Here is a 17,504-nt window from a genome sequence, read left to right on the forward strand (position 1 = left end):
ACACCTGCAGACCTGCTTCACCGCTTGTGAAGCGACTCCCCTGCAGGTGGGGAGCCGGGGGCTTGAACCTGGATCCTTATACCAGTCCTTGTGCTGTGCGCCATGTACACTTAACCCGATGCACTACCCCTGACTCCCAATGTATACATTTCTTAACCTGCACTGAAAGTGTTAGTTGTCATGGGCCAAGAAGCTCTGTTGATAGATATGCAGTTGGTAGCAGGTTCTGAATCTATTGTGACTTTCAGTTTGACTGAGAAGATTATTTGTAACACTTGGATTCTGAAAAGGAATTTTATGATGATTTTCTTTTCCAGTTAACAGTAGTTAAACTCTGGTAAAGCTCATTGTCTATGATACTCCCACAGCTCAAAGTTTGATGAAATTGCATTTTTATTTTTACATCTGCACTCACTTCTTTACTATTTCATATCTTTATTTGTTGGATAGAGACAGACATTGAGAGGGAATGGGGGAGTTAGAGAAGAGAGGAAAGGAACATCTGCAGCACTAACATCTGCAGCAGTAGCATCAGGAGCACTGCTTCATCACTCATGATGCTTCCCTCCCTGCAGCAGCTAGGGATCAGAGGCTTAAACCCAGCTCCTTCTGCACTGTTATATGCACTCTACTGGTGTGTCGCCACCTAGTTCCTGAATTACATTTTCAGACTGAAAATAGACTGGAATAGTCAGACTGGAATAGTCTGGGAATGATGATTCAAAACTAGGATGAGGGCCAGGCGCTAGCACACCGGGTTAAGCGCACATAGTGTGAAGCACAAGGACCTGCACAATGATCCCAGTTCAGTTCCCTGCAAGGGGGGGGGGTCATTTTGCAAGCCGTGAACCAGGTCTTCAGATGTCTGTTTTTCTCTCCTCCTCTCTAACTTCCCCTCCTCTCAATTTTTCTCTGTCCTGTCTAACAGCAGTCATAACAAGAATAACAGCAGCAACAATGGACAAAAGATGGCCACCAGGAGCAGTCAATTTGTAGTGTCAGCACTGAGCCCCAGCTATAACCCTGGAGGCAAAAATAAAAACAAGCAAACAAAAACTGGGAAGGTGTCTGCTTTGCTATATGATCCTCTCAGATTCAAGATCTGAGAGAAAGGAGGAAAACAGCTAGAATTCTATGCACTACTACACAGGGGCCTAACAGCCCCCAGATTCTAGCAGAGCTAAGGGAGCAGAAAGTTGTTCTTTGTTCCCACAGAGCATGGTGGTATTGATTCCAAAAGTTTTTGTTGAAAAAGGATAGGGGAGTAGTACCACTGTTATCCTATGGTTTTATCAGTGTTTGCTTTTATAAATAAAAAAATTCAAAAAAAAAACCACAAAGCTGTCTGTCTTTCTGCTAACTGCAGAAAGATACAGGTTTTCTTAAAAAGGTTTTAAATGAAAAAACATATTAGTTTGGAAGAGAAAAGGATAATCTATTCAACTTATTCTTCTCAAGGTATCCCCCCAAAAAATAAGTTGATAGCCATTGTATAAAGGAGAGAGGAGACCTTAAAGACAGGGTGACTGCACACAGGGGCAGGGAAAATGGGGGAAAAAAAGACTGCAACTTGCTCCTAGGGACAGGAGAAAATTAAAAAAGGCTGGAATTCATCAGTGTTTCATTAGTCATATCCTTCATCTTCCTCTCTTTCCTCCCCCTCATTATCAACTTCTCCTTCATCCTCATCTCCTTCTTCATATCTTCTTTTTTTTTAAAAAATATTATCTATTTATTGATTGGATAGAGACAGTCAGAAATCAAGAGGGAAGGGAGGGATAGAGAGGGTGAGAGACAGAGAGACAGCTGCAGTACTACTTCACCACTTGAGAAGCTTTCCCCCCTGCAGGTGGGGACTGGGGGCTTGAACCCACGTCCTTGCACATTGTAACATGTGAGTTCAACCATGTGCATCACCACCAGGCCCCCACTTCTTCATATCTTCTAATCCTTCTTCCTCTTCATCATCATCATCTTCCCCCTCACCTTATTCATCATCCATATCAGGAACCAAGTAGTACTGTAGTGTATTTGGCCAGATACCATCTTTAATGACCTCTCCTAACTCACCTGCGACTGCACCAAAATGGTCAGTAAACCAGGTGAAGAAGCTCTCTGGTTCCTCATGCTGTCTCTTTCTGTTGGTTTGATTTTGGGTTTGACTTGAACATTTGATCAAATCCTTTCCAGATTTCCATTTGATTTCAGTGGATCCTTCAAAAGAAGGATCACCACTCTCATTCAGATAAAATTCTTTGGAGAGAACTTTATTTTCAAAGTAAGGGTTTTCAACAAAATAAAAGTCTATTCTGTTACCTGATTTACTATCTTCAAATTCTGTCACTTCAACTCTTGTCAAGTAATGCAGTGCCTCTTCATCCTCTTCTCCAAGCAGTGTAGACACTTGTGGGTGGTTGACAAATGTTAATCCTAAATTTGGGATATTGACCATCAATTCCGATCTCTTCTGAAAAAATGGCTAGCAGAGTTTGTTATATTTCTGTTCTACCTTCAAAATCGTCACTCCCCAGAAAGCAGCTTGATAAAAAAGCAACAGGAAGCAATGGAATATATCCATGAAGTACAGAATGAAATAGACTTAATGAACAAGCCAGCTAGGAGGTTTCTAGAATTTTCTATCTCACCTTAACTCTAATCCCTGAGATTCTCAACTAAGACTCTTTTCTGACTCTCTACTACTTAAAAGAGTCAAAGTTCAGGTGTCTGCTGGGTAAGGAGGATGGCCTAGGTAGGTAAAAGTAATGCATCAAGTGAGCTGAATGTACCATGTTCCATTATATATATATCCTGAGTTGTAGTTTTAAACTGAGCTATGCGGCTTAATAGAAAATAGTAGGGTCCTCATGTCTGTGGCTCATGTGACTTTGTTTAAAGTATATGGAGAAATCCAATTTTGTTTTTTTTTTTAAGTGCTAGAGATACCTAGAAGTTGTCAGACAACCTTTTGAGGACTGGTCCTTCGATTTAGAGATTTTCTTTGTTATCTTAAGTTGCTATTTATGCAATCTTCTTTCATTCTCTCCTATCCCCCCTATTTCTCTCTCTCTCTCCCTCTCTCACTATCTTTCCCCCTCTATGCCAAAGACTAAACCTGACACCTCAAAGCATCAGACACAAAAAAGAATTTTGCCTAACCACTTATGCTATTTCTCTGGTCCATTTTGCATTATATTAAGCACTTAGCACTGTTGGTGTAGAGTAAGAATGTGTTATACGTTCCTATCTTATTTTTCTCTCTTCAGTATATCTATATGGCCTCTAAAGCCTCAAAGGAAACGATTGAAAGTAAACCAACTCTCTCTCTTAATTCTGCAGTCAACTTTCTACCTAGACCTCCAGGTTAAAAACCCATCCCAGCCTCTGGAAATATTGCACCCGTAGCATTACTTATCACATTGGAGCTTAATAAGTCTGTCTTTACAAAAACAAGAACCAAAAGGTAACATGCTGGTCTTTGGGGGTGGCGCACACTTTACTAAATGTACTTTGAGTTGTATCTTGATTCAGGAATATTAGATATTTCCATTCATGCCTTCACATTGTGTCCCAGCGTTTGTGCTCCATAGTGAGGACAGCAGAGATATCCAGGGCTCACAGTCTCTCAGCAGGAAGCTAGGGCTGCATGGTCATCAGCAGTTCCAAATACACTAGAAATTTCACTTACATTGTTTAGCAACTTTGCTTTAAATGTTAATTACACAGGCAGTGTGTGTGTGTGTGTGTGTGTGTGTGTGTGTGTGTGTGTACTGACTGCATTTTCTATGCCTGAGACAGTGCTGTCCATAATGCTCAAAAGTCAAGTTGTAAGCAAGCATGCTGGGATTGAGGTCCAGTCTTATCAGACACATAGATCCCTAACCTCTGCAATGCAGATCCCAGAAAAGAACCACTGAGACAACTTCCATTGGCTGTATTTGCCTCTAAGATGATCATTACTCTAGATGTGTAATTGTGTAGTTGTTATTTTCTTATAGCATACTACATCCACATAGTTCATCAAAGAACACCAAAACAGAACTTCAGACCTCTGAGACTACAACTTGTAGGGATCATGAGAAAGCAGGACAGGTACTGGTCTCCCCAGACAAGCAAATGATGGGGTGTCTGCCACTCAACACAAATAGGGCTGGGAGAACAAGGGTTCTGAGTTGATGTAGACCCTGCACTTCAATCAGAATTGTGACCACTCCTGCAACCAGAAGTCTCAGCCTATCAAACACACTGTGCTGATCGTTGTTCATACATCTTTTTATCAAACACAGTCCTGGAGTAATCCAGACTTGGGAGAGCACAGGAAGAATTCTGAAGGTAAGAAAGACCCTTGGTGTCATTGTAGGAGCTGTGCTATGGGTGCATGCATCGTGCCAAGGCCAACAGCCTGCTGTACTGCTGAAACATAAAAAAAAGGATCCAGAGACCAAGAGATTCTATGGAGATACCAGATAATGAAGACAAGGACGCTGTGTTCAAGAACCAGGTAGTGTTATGCTTTGATTGAGAGGTGGTGCAGTGGGGGCAGCAGACAAGACAAGGTCACTGCAGATATCCTGTGCATGTCTGCCTGGCAATGTGCCAAATCATGCATTTCGTGTAAGAATGAAGTTTGAGTCATGACCTTGTTTCCAGGAACATACTAAAGGCATGTTTGGTGCACTACATTTTGGAGCTGATGCTACTTTCTGATCTCCTCACAGTTTATATAAATGCACTGGGGAGGGGTTTGGAGCATGAAGGAGGGTTTACTCTACTCTGTTGCATGAGTGCAGGGAAGAACATAGACAGTCACACATTTTCAGGTGCCGTTCTGCTTGGCTTGCTTGAGCCAGACCTTAGGTTTGAAAAAGAAAGGCCTTGACTGAAAAAACTCTTCTCAGCTAGGAAAAAAACAACAACAGAAAAGCCCATAATTTGGACTCCTATGAAACATAGCCTTTGTAGAGAGAAATATTAGTAGTCCACAAAAAGAACTACATTTCCAGCATGTGTTTTATTTACTTATTAATTTTTTATTTATATTATTTTTCCCTGTAATGCTGGCCTACAATCAGAAAAAAAAAAAAAAAACAGTTCATGAAGAATGCAGCTAATAACCTTGGAGTCACAGATGCTATGAAGGCACATAGGAACCAGAAATGCCACTTTTTCTGTAAGAGTTGTTTCTGCCTCACTCTTGCATATAACCCTGTCTGGGAATGTTTGAACCCACCCTCTGGAGGGCAGATTGAAGGGATGTCAGTGGGCTTTACAAGAGTGATACTTCCTCTCTGGGTGGGAGCTCATTCCATAGAATCTTGGGCCCCTTCCCACACCCCCAGAATTGAGGTCTCCACCTGACTAAGACCCTCAGGTGAGCTATAGGTGCAGAAGGTTCAAGAAACCTCTTTTCAGATGGTAGTGAACATATCTGACCATCATTTTCATGTTTTTCGTCACTATGGCTTCTTTTTTTATTTGCCTAAATCATCCTATTTTCAAACCATTATCTAGTTAAACTGACAATTCTGGACATAATAGTCCAGAGTATTGCCTTTGTTAAACATGCAGGACTTTGGGCCAGGGGTAGAGCTTAGTGGAAGACTCTGTGGTTGCATGCCTGTGGCCCTGGGGTTTGATTACACACACCACACACACACACACACACACACACACACACACACACACACACCCACACACACACCATAGGGATGAAAAAAAAGAACTGTTGCTTCTGGTAAGTTTTGCTCAGAGTCTCATTTGAGCACGTGAGTTCAACATGTGGCTGCTTCATTCGCACATTTAAACATTATTATTTTTTCTTTTAGATAGATAGAGAATGCAACCAGAGCACTGAGGCTTCCTTCAGTGTGGAGGGGCCGGGCCTGAAACCCAATTCTCCAATGACAAAGCAGCCACTGTATAAGCCAGCTATTTTACTAGCCCATCAGTTGTTTTCTTGCTCAGCTCAAAGAAATGAACTGCCCCTCTTTCATCTTGGAATTCATACATCTTTGAAGACCAATCACCAATGCTGCTGTCATCTCTGCAAAAACAAGAGGACTATTCTGAGTTTGCTAAAACAAAGAGATGCCAATTGTGAACTAGCCAAGAAAAAGCAACAAAACCAGGAAGTCTTGGAGCAACTAGAACTGCTGCAACTCAAACAAGAGTGAGTTTTGGTGGATTTGCAGGGAGACTCCAGTGGGGAAGGTTCGGGCAGCACAGCTAGTGCTTCAGCACATCTCAGCCAGCCAACTGGGGTCTCCACGCAGCCCTTCATCGCCACCATGCTTAGCGTCAGGACAGCCTTGGTGGCCAGGAACAGTTGTCAATCAGCATCATGTCCTTTGGCTTTGTGATCAGTGGTGTTAGTAGAGGAAGAAGGGGCCAGTCTGAAGCAGGAACCCCTCCCAGTGTAGTTTTATCAACAGTCTGTTGGGGGCCCAGGACCCAGGGTCAGGAGTGTGGGGTCCCAAACTGGAAGCAGGGGCCAGGCCATCACGGAAAGCCTTCCCTATACTCATACCTCCCATTCTTCTGCAGCTCACCCTGGGATGAATATATCTCTCATTTTCATTTCCTGAGGAAAGAGAGTATTTAGTTGCTCTTGGCCTGAGGCTGAGCATTTGGGTCAGGGAGCAGGTTAGGAGAACAGTGAAAGAAACTGCTGTGGGGTAGACTCCCCCAAATGGAGGTAGTTCCTTCCTCCATAAAGCTAGTCTCTCTCTCTCTGTCTTCCTCCCTTGCTCCCTCTTTCCTTCCCTCCCTTCATTCCTTCCATATTTACTACTATATTATGTGGGGCTTGGTGTCCTGATGCTCCACTATTTCAGGCAGTCCTTTCTTTGATAGAATGTATGAACTAAAGGGAAACAGAGAGCAGGAGAGGCACCTGCAAAACTGTTCTACTACTTGTCAAATATCTCCATTGTGCGTGAGGACCTTGAACACAGGTCTTTGCAAATGGCAGATAGTGTACTCTTCTAGATGAGACACCACCAGGTCCCAAGTCCTGTCATCATCAAGTGCAATGGAATCTGCCCACTATCACCAGTGCTATTCAACATAGTGTTGGAAGTTCTTGTCATGGCAATCAGGAAGGAACAAAGAATTAAAGGCATACATATTTGTTGTATGCTTCTCATTGGTTTTGGTTTCCCCTACCCTGCCTCTGGAAGATTGTGGTTTAGCCCCTGCTAGTTTCTGGCCTCCCCTTCTCCCTGCCCCCAACCCTACATATTTCCTGAGTTCCTGCCTCAGCCTCCAGAGGAGAAGAATGCAGGACAGATCTGTGTGGTGATTAGTTTAAGAGTCTCTCTCTGCCACTGGAGGAGAAAGACAAGGGAGCACATGTTTGCCCACTCGTGAAAAAAGATTAAACTGCGTTCTCAGCTCAGCCGTGTGTCTCTGGTCGTCTCTGTTACCCACCTGTGAAGCTAGCCCGGTTAAAACAACACATATTGGAAGAGAAGCAGTCAAACTCTCCCTATTTGCATAGGACATGAGAGTCTACATAGAAAAATCTAACCAGAGAGATGGGCACTAGTGAAGCGGGTTAAGCTCACATGGCGCAAAGCACAAGGACTGGCATACAGATCCTGATTCAAGCCTGTGGCTCTACACCTGCAGGGGAGACTCTTCACAGGTGGTGAAGCAGGTCTGAAGGCGTCTATCTTTCTCCCCCCCTTTTGTCTTCCTCTCCTCTCTCCATTTCTCTCTGTCCTATCCAACAACAATATCATCAATATCAACAACAATAATAACTACAACAATAAAACAACAAGGGCTACAAAGGGGAATAAATAAATATTAACAAAAATATTTTTTAAAAAAGTAAAACCTAGGGAATCCAAAAAGAAGCTTTCAGAAGTCATCAGGCAATACAGTAAGGTGTCAGGCTACCAAATTAACATTCAAATGTCAGTGGCATTCCTCTTCGCAAACACTAAGTTAGAAGAAGTTGAAATCCAGAAGTCAACTCCTTTTACTATAGCAATAAAAACAAAAAATATCTAGGAATACACTTAACCAAAGAAGTAAAAGACTTGTATACTGAAAATTATGAGTCACTACTCAAGGATAATGAAAAAGACACAAAGATGTGGAAAGATATCTCATGTTCATGGGTTGGAAGAATTAGCATCATCAAAATGAATATACTACCCAGAGCCATACACAAATTTAATGCTCTCCCCATCAAGATCTCAACCACACTTTTGGGATTGATGTTACCCTGCATGCAGGGCAGGTCTGGAGGTAAAAGAAGATAGGATGGGTGGGGATATTTTAGGCAAAACAATCATTATGTAAATAGGCCATACTGTCAGCAATGCAGGATGGAGCAGGAGGGCTGGCTTAATGCCTGACAACTGGCTGCTTTAAAAATATTTAATTCAAAAGACTTAAGAGAAAAGAAATTCATCTAGGAAAAAAAAACTACAGAATATTGTTGAATGGATAGATAGTATTTTGTATTTCTAAACTTACTGGATAGATACGGAAATTGAGAGAAGGGGGAGACAGAGTGAGACACACATTGACTCACACATGCACCCCTGGCTCACTGCTAGGGAAGCTTCCACCTCACAGGTAGAGTTGGGGCTTGAACCTGGGTCTTGTGTGCTCATTTGCATACACTACTGCACTGAGATTTTAAAGGGGGTAAAAATATTCTTTAAAAAAGGTTAGACATACCACGTAATGCTTGATGAGATATTTCTTCCATATCTGTTTGCAAAATAAGAAAAGACAAGGATGTCCATTTAGTCTTCCTTAGTCATTATGGAATGAAGTGACTTGTAACTACATGTAGAAGGCCTCAGGGAGCCAGGCACACTTGTTTGAGTACACACATTACAGTGTGCAAGGAGCCAGGTTCAAGTCCCTGGTCCCTGCCTACAGTGGGAAGCTTCATGAGTGGTGGAGCAGAGCTGCAGGTGTCTCTCTATTCCCCTCTCAATTTGTACCTGTTCATTAGTAAATAAATAAATAGTAATATATGTAAAATTTAGAGAGACAGAGAGAGAGAGAGAAGGATGGTACATATGATAGCAATACCAGCCTTCCTCTGCTGGCTGTGGCTGGATCTAGAGACATAATTAGGATTATTATACCATAATGCCAGGATTTTGTGGGGAGGCCTCTCTCAGGCACAGATTTCCTGGCATGTCCACCCTGTTGCGCACCAGGAGTGGGTGCTTAGGAAAATGTGAATCGAGGCAGCCGGGGTAGGGCCTTACGGGATTCTCTGTGTCCGTTGCTAGTGACATGACATAAAATGACCCAGAGACTGTGTTTAGGAATGATCCGTTTATTGAACAGCAAAGCAGGGGTTTAAGGGATCATAGGAGGAAGTAACATGTATATTCCATATATGGTAGGAAGTCAAGCGGCCTGGAGGGGGTCAGGACTTCTCTAGTGAATGATCTAAGGAACGAGGGAATTGTTAGAGGTTGAGAAAAGGTCAGGGTTTGATTAGTGACTATTGAGCAAGGGTTTATTTGGTTGGAGGAATGAGGAAATGGGGTTATCAATAACCAGAATACAGAGACGGGTCCTGAGGGCAGAGAGAAGATGGATCAGGTATGATCAAAGGAACGGAGTGGGTTGGGAGAGGGCCTGAAGTTACTGTTTGACAGAGAGCAGAACAATGATGTATGGGTCATATATGATCAAAGAGATGAACTTCCAGTAACCCCAGAGCTAACTATCTGGTTTGGAAACGAGGAAGTGGGCTGTGTGTCAGGGGCTACAGGGTCTTTGTGAAGCAGGGATACTGATGGGGGGGGGCAGATCCTGTTGGTTGTTTCCCTCCTTGCTTGGTCTCTAGTGGAGAGAGAGAGGCTAACAGGATGGTCATGCCATCCAGGCACCCATCTTTCAATGGGAGGTCCCACACCAAGCTCAACCACAATCTCACAATTTCCCTACACCATAACAATGCAGTGCATAAAGTAGGTTTCTGGTTCTGTTGTAGTGCACTTTCATTCCCTCCCTCTCTTCTCTCCCCCTTCCTCCCCCTCACCCCTGTAATGCAACTCTGTGAAAGAAAGCTTCTTGTGCTGAATTTAAAGCTAGTGGAATAATGTCTGTAAAATTTCTCATTTGACTTTGTTTAAACAGCTTATTTCTACCTTCAGAAAGGTCCTTAGTAAAAATTTTCACTTTTGAGTAATAAAAATTAAAGTGGAAATGCAAAGATTTTTATTTGTGAAGCACTTTCCCTCCTATCTTGCCTTATTTTTTTAAAGATTTTATTTATTTATTTATTTATTTATGAGAAAGATACAAGAGAGAGAGAAATAACCAGACGTCACTCTGGTACATGTGCTGCCAGGGATTGAAATCAGGACCTCATGCTTGAGAGTCAAGTGCCTTAGCCACTGTGCCACCTCCTGGACCACTCTTGCCTTATTCTGAAAACGTAAATCACTAGTAACAGAAGAGTGATTCCATATTACAAGATACTCACATGAACTACACTGCCTTGAAGCTTTGCTAAGAATTTTTTTTAATTTTTTTAATTTTTATTTTTTTAAGAAAGGATAAATTAACAAAGCCATAGGGTAGGAGGGGTACAACTCCACACAATTCCCACCACCCAATATCCATATCCCACCCCTTCCCCTGATAGCTTCCCCATTCTCTATCCCTCTGGGAGCATGGACCCAGTGTCATTGTGGGTTGCAGAAGTTGGAAGGTCTGGCTTCTGTAATTGCTTCCCAGCTGAACATGGGCGTTCACTGGTTGGTCCATACTCCCAGTCTGCCTCTCTCTTTCCCTATTAGGGTGGGTTTCTGGGGAACCGGAGCTCCAGGACACATTGGTGGGGTCTTCAATCCAGGGAAGCCTGGCTGGCATCCTGTTGGGATCTGGAACCTGGTGTCTGAAAAGAGTGTTAACGTACAAAGCCAAACAAATTGTTGAGTTATCATGGACACAAAGGTTGGAATAGTGGAGAGGAAGTGTTAGGGGGGTACTCACTGTAAACTCTAGTGTACTTCTGCTTTCAGGTATATATTTTACACTAGTTTATGGATACATTTGAACATATGTTCTCTCTCACAGATACTGGTGTCTATCTAGGTTTTGGGACTTGCTAAGAACTTTTGCCAATCTAAAGGTTTCATCCTGGGGCACATTGGAGTCTCTTTTCAATCTTTGTTTGTGCCTTGGCTAATCTAACCCGAACTGGAGTGGCTATAGGTGAGTCTTATGAGTTTTTTTCCATCTAAGAATAGGGGTAACTTCAAGTCATAATCAAGACTAAGAAGTATTGTTCAAAGTGAAACTATTTTCCCAATTTCTTTCTTTTATTTTTTTATTTTTACACCAGAGCACTGCTCAGCTCTGGCTTATGGTAGTGTGAGGGTTTGAACCTGGGACTTCAGAGCCTCAGGCATGAGAGTCTCTTCATGTAACCATTATGCTATCTACCTCACCCTTATTTCCCCATTCTCTTAAGACTAAGGGAAAACTTATTGATGTCTAAATGTGAAACTGGAAATGTTTAATTTATTCTAGTACTATGTTGGTCATGGAAATGCTATTAATGAGCTGAAATTCCACCCAAGGGATCCAAATCTTCTCCTGTCAGTAAGTAAAGGTAAGAAAAGTAAAAGTACGTGTAGTCCTATTTATTTGGGTATGGTTTATTTATTTATTTATTTTTTTTATGAGAGCAAGAAGACTAGAGGACTGTAGCTTCTGTCCACAATTATAAAATTTCTGTTGACTATAGAGGTGGTGTAGTGGGTAATGTGTTGGAGTCTTAAGTCTGAGGTTCTTCCTTCAATCCTAGTATTACCTGTGCCAGAGTGATGCTCTCTGGTTCTTCCTCTCTCTCTCTTTTATTTTAAATATTTTAATATTTATTTATTCCCTTTTGTTGTCCTTGTTTTATGTTGTAGTTATTGTTGTTATTGCTGCTGCTGTGGTTGGATAGGACAGAGATTAATGGAGAGAGATGGGGAAGACAGAGAGGGGGAGAGAAATATAGACATAGACACCTGCAGACTTGCTTCACCTCTTGTGAAGCAACTCCCCTGCAGGTGGAGAGATGGGAGGTCAAACAGGGATCCTTTTGTCAGTCCTTGGGCTTTGCACCACTTGCTTAACCTGCTGCACTACTGACCAATTCCCTCTCTCTCTCTTTCTTTTCCCTCCTATCATAAATAAATAAGTACCTTTTTAAAATAAAGAAGAAACAAAGATTTAAAATATTTTTTATTGTGTAGAGGCAGGGAGACACCTGAAGCCCTGCTTCATTACTTGTAAAGCAAACAGACAAACACCTCATCACAGACCCCTGAAAGCGTCAACCCGGCTTTTTTTTTTTTTATGATTGGGCCCTCCTCAATCACTATCGAACAGGCCATGGCCGGTGCGCCGCTATGTTCCATCGCTGGGGAGCCAGAGACGACCCGAACTACCCCTGTGGCTACAGACAGACTATGAACCACATAGTCAACGACTGCCACCTCTCCAGATTCAAAGGAGGTCTCGAAACTTTACATCAGGCTCAACCTGACGCTGTTGACTGGCTACGGAAGAAGGGCAAGCGCTAGAAGAACTTGTAAAGCTCTCCCTTTGCAGGTAGGGACCAGGGCCTTGAACCTGAGTCCTTTCTCACTATAGTGTGTGTGCCTAAGCAGCTGTGTCACTACCTGGGCCTGAATTTTTTTTTTCTGTTCTATTTTTCCTTGTTTATATGCAGGGCCTCACATATGGTCAGCATGTGTTTTTCCATTGACTCTTTGACCCTGTGATTTCCTCTTTTTTTTTTTTCTTTCTTTTTTTTGTCATCAAGATTGCTGCTGGTGGTTATCAGTGACAATGTACCCCACCTTTTTCTTTTCTTTCTTTTTTTAAGATGTAGTTATTTACACATGGGTAGTTGAGAAGAGAGAGCTAGAGCATCATTCTTGCACATAACCTGATTCTCTTGAACCCGACACTTTTGGCACTGTGCCACCTTCTGGGCCATGGCTTTTCCTTAAAATCTATTTAATTAAATTAATTTTTTATTTTTTGTGGGGCTGGGAGACATCTTACCTTGTAGACAGCAGTGTACATTACCATGCTTGAGGATCAGAATTTAAGCCCCTGACCAGCACATGGGAACATCTGTTTGGGGGAGACTTCACAAGGGTCAAGAAATGCTGTGGTGTCTCTTCCCCTCTCCTCCCTAACCCATCCTCTTCTCTCTCTCTCTCTATCTCTATCTCTCTGTCCATCTCTCTTTACCAGAAAACTGCTAAGCTCTTGTTTATGGTGGTGTGGGGGAATGAACCTGGGACTTGGAAGCATCAGGCATAAGGGATTCATTGCATAACCATAATGCTGTTTGCCCCTCACTCCCCATCTCCCAGTCTCTAAAGAATAATATAATAATTCTCTGGGAGCTTTGTTATCTGAACATTGTGGAGAGACAGGACCATAAAAGTGATGGTAAGGAATTAAAATACTTCCTGTATTTTCTCATGAGAAAGAATACATAAGAGCAGAGCAGAGATTTGTCATGTATGATGCCAGGAATTGAGTCTAGGGTGTCAGGCAGGCACCTGGTATTTTGGGTTTAATATAGGAATCTTATACATCTACATGATCCCCTTCCTTTCAACCTTCTCCCCAAGATTTTACTGTTCTGTCAAGTGTACACATTATTATGAGCAGATCCAGGTTCACACCCATAGCTTCCACCCACACTAGGGAAGTTCCCCCTGCACCTCCCCCCTGAGCAGTATTCAGCTCAGGCTTGTGGTGCTAGGAATTAAACCTGAGATTCTGGTACCTCAGGAATGAACGTCTTTTTGCATAACCATTATGCCTTCTCCTCTCTTGATTTCCTTGTGCTGTCAAATTAAAATTTTCAACAATATTTAAAAGTTTCACTTATCTATTTAAATTGTTATGATATACCAGAGCATTGTCCAGCTGTGACCTAAAGAAATCCCAGGAATTGAACCATCAGCCTCTGGGATTTCAGATGTATGGACTAGTGATCTAATGAACTGAGCTACTCCCTTTACTTTGTTATCATGCCTGTGGTTAGTATCTGGTGGCAAATATCAGTATAAACTTAAACCCATGAGTACCACCTCAGATTTCTCCTCATTAGGGAAAGCCATTATAGCACTGAAGCTTCCTTCAGTACTATGGGGGCCAGGCTCAAACTGGGGACAAGTGCATAGCCAAGTAAGCATACTATGAAAGTAAGTTATTTCTGCCTGTCCTAAAATGTTTTTAGGACCTAGAGGTATATTTTTTTCTGTTCTTGAAAGTTTGAGCTCATACCTGTAAATTTACATGAGTTATAAATATTTAAAGTTGCAGTACAATCCTATTTTTGTTCTTTATACAGCTGATGTCCAAGCTTTTTAGAACATATTTATTTTCCCTTTTGTTTCCCTTATTGTTTATTGTTATTATTATTGTTGTCATTGTTGTTGGATAGAACAGAGATCAATCAAGAGAGGAGGTGTCAGGCCTTAAAGCCAGTCCTCCTTGCTCTGCTCCCTGCTCCCTTGTTGACACTATGGTCTATTTACATAATCATTGTGTTGCCTGAAAGATCCCCACCAATTTATACCCGCAGGGTATTGCTAATTCAGTTAAAACCATTGCAGCAGTTGCTAAGGATGCTTCCATCTTCCCAGCATACTTTTTACTCTCCCCACCTCCTTTCCTAGCAATTTCCATTTCAGGCTTGCCACTTCTGTTTTGTACCCTATAAAGCTTGCTGCTCTTCTGGTTTCACGCTCTTTCTCTTCCAAGTTCTGGCCAGGAGATGGGCTGGAGTGCATAGCGGGAGGTGGCTATTTTGCTAGCTCCATGTGGCCTAAACTCACTGTGCTCACTCCTGATTCTGGGATAACCGGATCAATAAGGAATTGTATGACCACACTGCCACGAGTTCCTCGTCTCTTTCTTTGGTGAAGCTAGCCCAGCAAGGAGGGGAAGGCAGAAAAGTGGAGAGAAAGATATACACCTGCATACCTGCTTCACCACTTATGAAGCGACTCCCCTGCAGGTGGTGGTTGGGGGCTGTGTACCATCATCTTTATGTGCTTTGCACCATGTGCACTTAACCCACTGCACTACTGCACGACCCCCTCTTTCCCTTTTTAGCCCCACCTCCCCTTTCAATTTCTCTGCATTCAATAATAAATAAATATAAGGTTGAAAAAGATTTATAAAATTATTTAATTGATTTCTTAATACAAGGTAGTGGTGGGGTGGAGAAATCCAGAGCATCCTATTGTTTCTGAGTGACATTTCAGTGTCTCAGCACTGAGTAAGGTCAGAATACAAATAGTAGAGCTGTCTTCACGAACTCTTGAGTTCAGTTTAGCTACCACGTTGTCTTCATCATCATCATTTCCACGACCATGGAGCTTTCACTGCCTTTACCCTGTTCTGGAAGTTCACCATATACTCTTAGGCTTGCGCCTCATCTCCACTATGCACATGACATCAGCTTTGTTACCCCAGTGGTCTCAAACACCAGCCAGTGTGACATGTGAGGTATTTCTCCAGATCCTCTGATGTGACATTTCTTTACACCATCAAAACGCATTGCTTCTAATCATACATTTCCTATGCACACTGCTGACTGTCCTCTGCAAACATCAGTTCTCACTCTTACTTCTTTGCCTCTTTGCTTTTATTCTTGTGCATGGTACTGGCAGTTAACTCACTCTCTGCCTACATCCTTACTGATTATGGCAGTGAAACAGCCACTACTTTCAGAGATGACTACAAGTCTCTTCATATTTTTTCTTTGCTGAGGCTTTAAATAAAGTTGTAAGTATTCATAATAATCTTAAGATGACTAAACAGTTGCCCAGTGAAGTGAATTTCCTGGAGTTACAAATGCAATGAGCTTTTGGGTGGGGAAAGATGAAATAGTGAAGTAGCAGGGCGCATATTGAAGAACCATGCATTCTCAGACACAATTTGTAATTTTCTTTCTCCTATAAACCAATTGAAGTCTTTGGACACCAAGGGGCCTAGAACTGAAGGTGATTTTGTCTGATAGAGGAAAAATTGTGATTTCCAAAATAAATACCCAATACAATGTAATGCTTTTGTGTTATCAAATTCTGTTGCTAATCAGACTACTTATCCTCAAGTGTGGATACTGAAAAATTTCTTTATTGAGGACATACAATCAGCATAAATGAATGTATGTCCCCAATAAAGAAATTTTTTAAAAAGTAAATAACCATGAAGGCAAAAAAATAAAGAAAGAAAAGTTACTTACTGACTGTGCATAATTGATCATTCTTTTCATGCAGTGTTTAGTGATTTGTAAAGATGGTACAGTGTGCTTGACACTACACAAAACACAAACCGAGCATATGCTCACCAAGTAGAGTAATGGAGTAAGTCATGGAGCATTACAATGGAAGGCCTTAAAATGATTCACTCCCATTTGTAATCGTGTTTATGAAACCTAAAACACCTTTTTTTTCTTTTTCTTTTCTTTTACTTCTCCTCCTCCTCCTCCTCCTCCTCCTCTTTCTTCTCTTCTTCTTTCCTTCTTCCCATTAAGCTTATTGCTGGTGCTTGCTGCCTCCACAGAAAATCTATCACTCCTACCCACCATATTTTCCTTTTTTGATAAAAGATGAGACAAATAGAGAAGGAGGAGAGACACCTGCAACACTAATCCACCACTTGTGAATCTCCCCCCTACAGTTGGGGGCTAACGGCTTGAACCCCAATCTTCAAGCATGTAGTCTTTCTGTTCTAAATTTTTTTTACTTTCTTTATTGGGGAATTAATGTTTTACATTTGACAGTAAATACAATAGTTTGTACATGCATAACATTTCCCAGTTTTCCATATAACAGTAGAACCCCACGAGGTCCTCTGTCATACTTTTTGAGCCTGTACTCTACAACCGCCCACCCCACCCCCCTCCCCCCCGAGTCTTTAACTTTGGTGCAATACACCAACTCCAGTCTACAACTTGCTCATTCACTCATCTGTTCTTGGACAACTGGGTTGCTTCCATGTTTTGGCTATTAAAAATTGTGCTGCCGGGAGTCGGGCTGTAGCGCAGCGGGTTAAGCGCAGGTGGCGCAAAGCACAAGGACCGGCATAAGGATCCCGGTTTGAACCCCGGCTCCCCACCTGCAGGGGAGTCGCTTCACAGGCGGTGAAGCAGGTCTGCAGGTGTCTGTCTTTCTCTCCCCCTCTCTGTCTTCCCCTCCTCTCTCCGTTTCTCTCTGTCCTATCCAACAACGACGACAACAACAATAATAACTACAACAATAAAACAACAAGGGCAACAAAAGGGAATAAATAAAATAAAATATTAAAAAAAAAATTGTGCTGCCAATAATATATGTGTACACAGATCTTTTTGGGTGGGTGTGTTGGGTTCCTTAGGATACATCCCCAGGAGTGGAATTTCAGGATCATAGGATAGGTTCATTTCTAGCCTTCTGAGAGTTCTGCATACTGTTCTACACAGAGGTTGGACCATTCACATTCCCACC

At 42.1% G+C, this 17,504-nt stretch overlaps 1 pseudogene; it reads right to left on the minus strand.

The window, feature by feature from the left end:
- Nucleotides 1-1,004: 1,004 nt before the first annotated feature.
- Nucleotides 1,005-2,578, minus strand: LOC132533960 (protein SET-like; annotated as a pseudogene).
- Between the last annotated feature and the right edge of the window lie 14,926 nt (nucleotides 2,579-17,504).

Source organism: Erinaceus europaeus, chromosome 17 (assembly GCF_950295315.1).
Source record: "Erinaceus europaeus chromosome 17, mEriEur2.1, whole genome shotgun sequence".
Taxonomy (NCBI): domain Eukaryota; kingdom Metazoa; phylum Chordata; class Mammalia; order Eulipotyphla; family Erinaceidae; genus Erinaceus; species Erinaceus europaeus.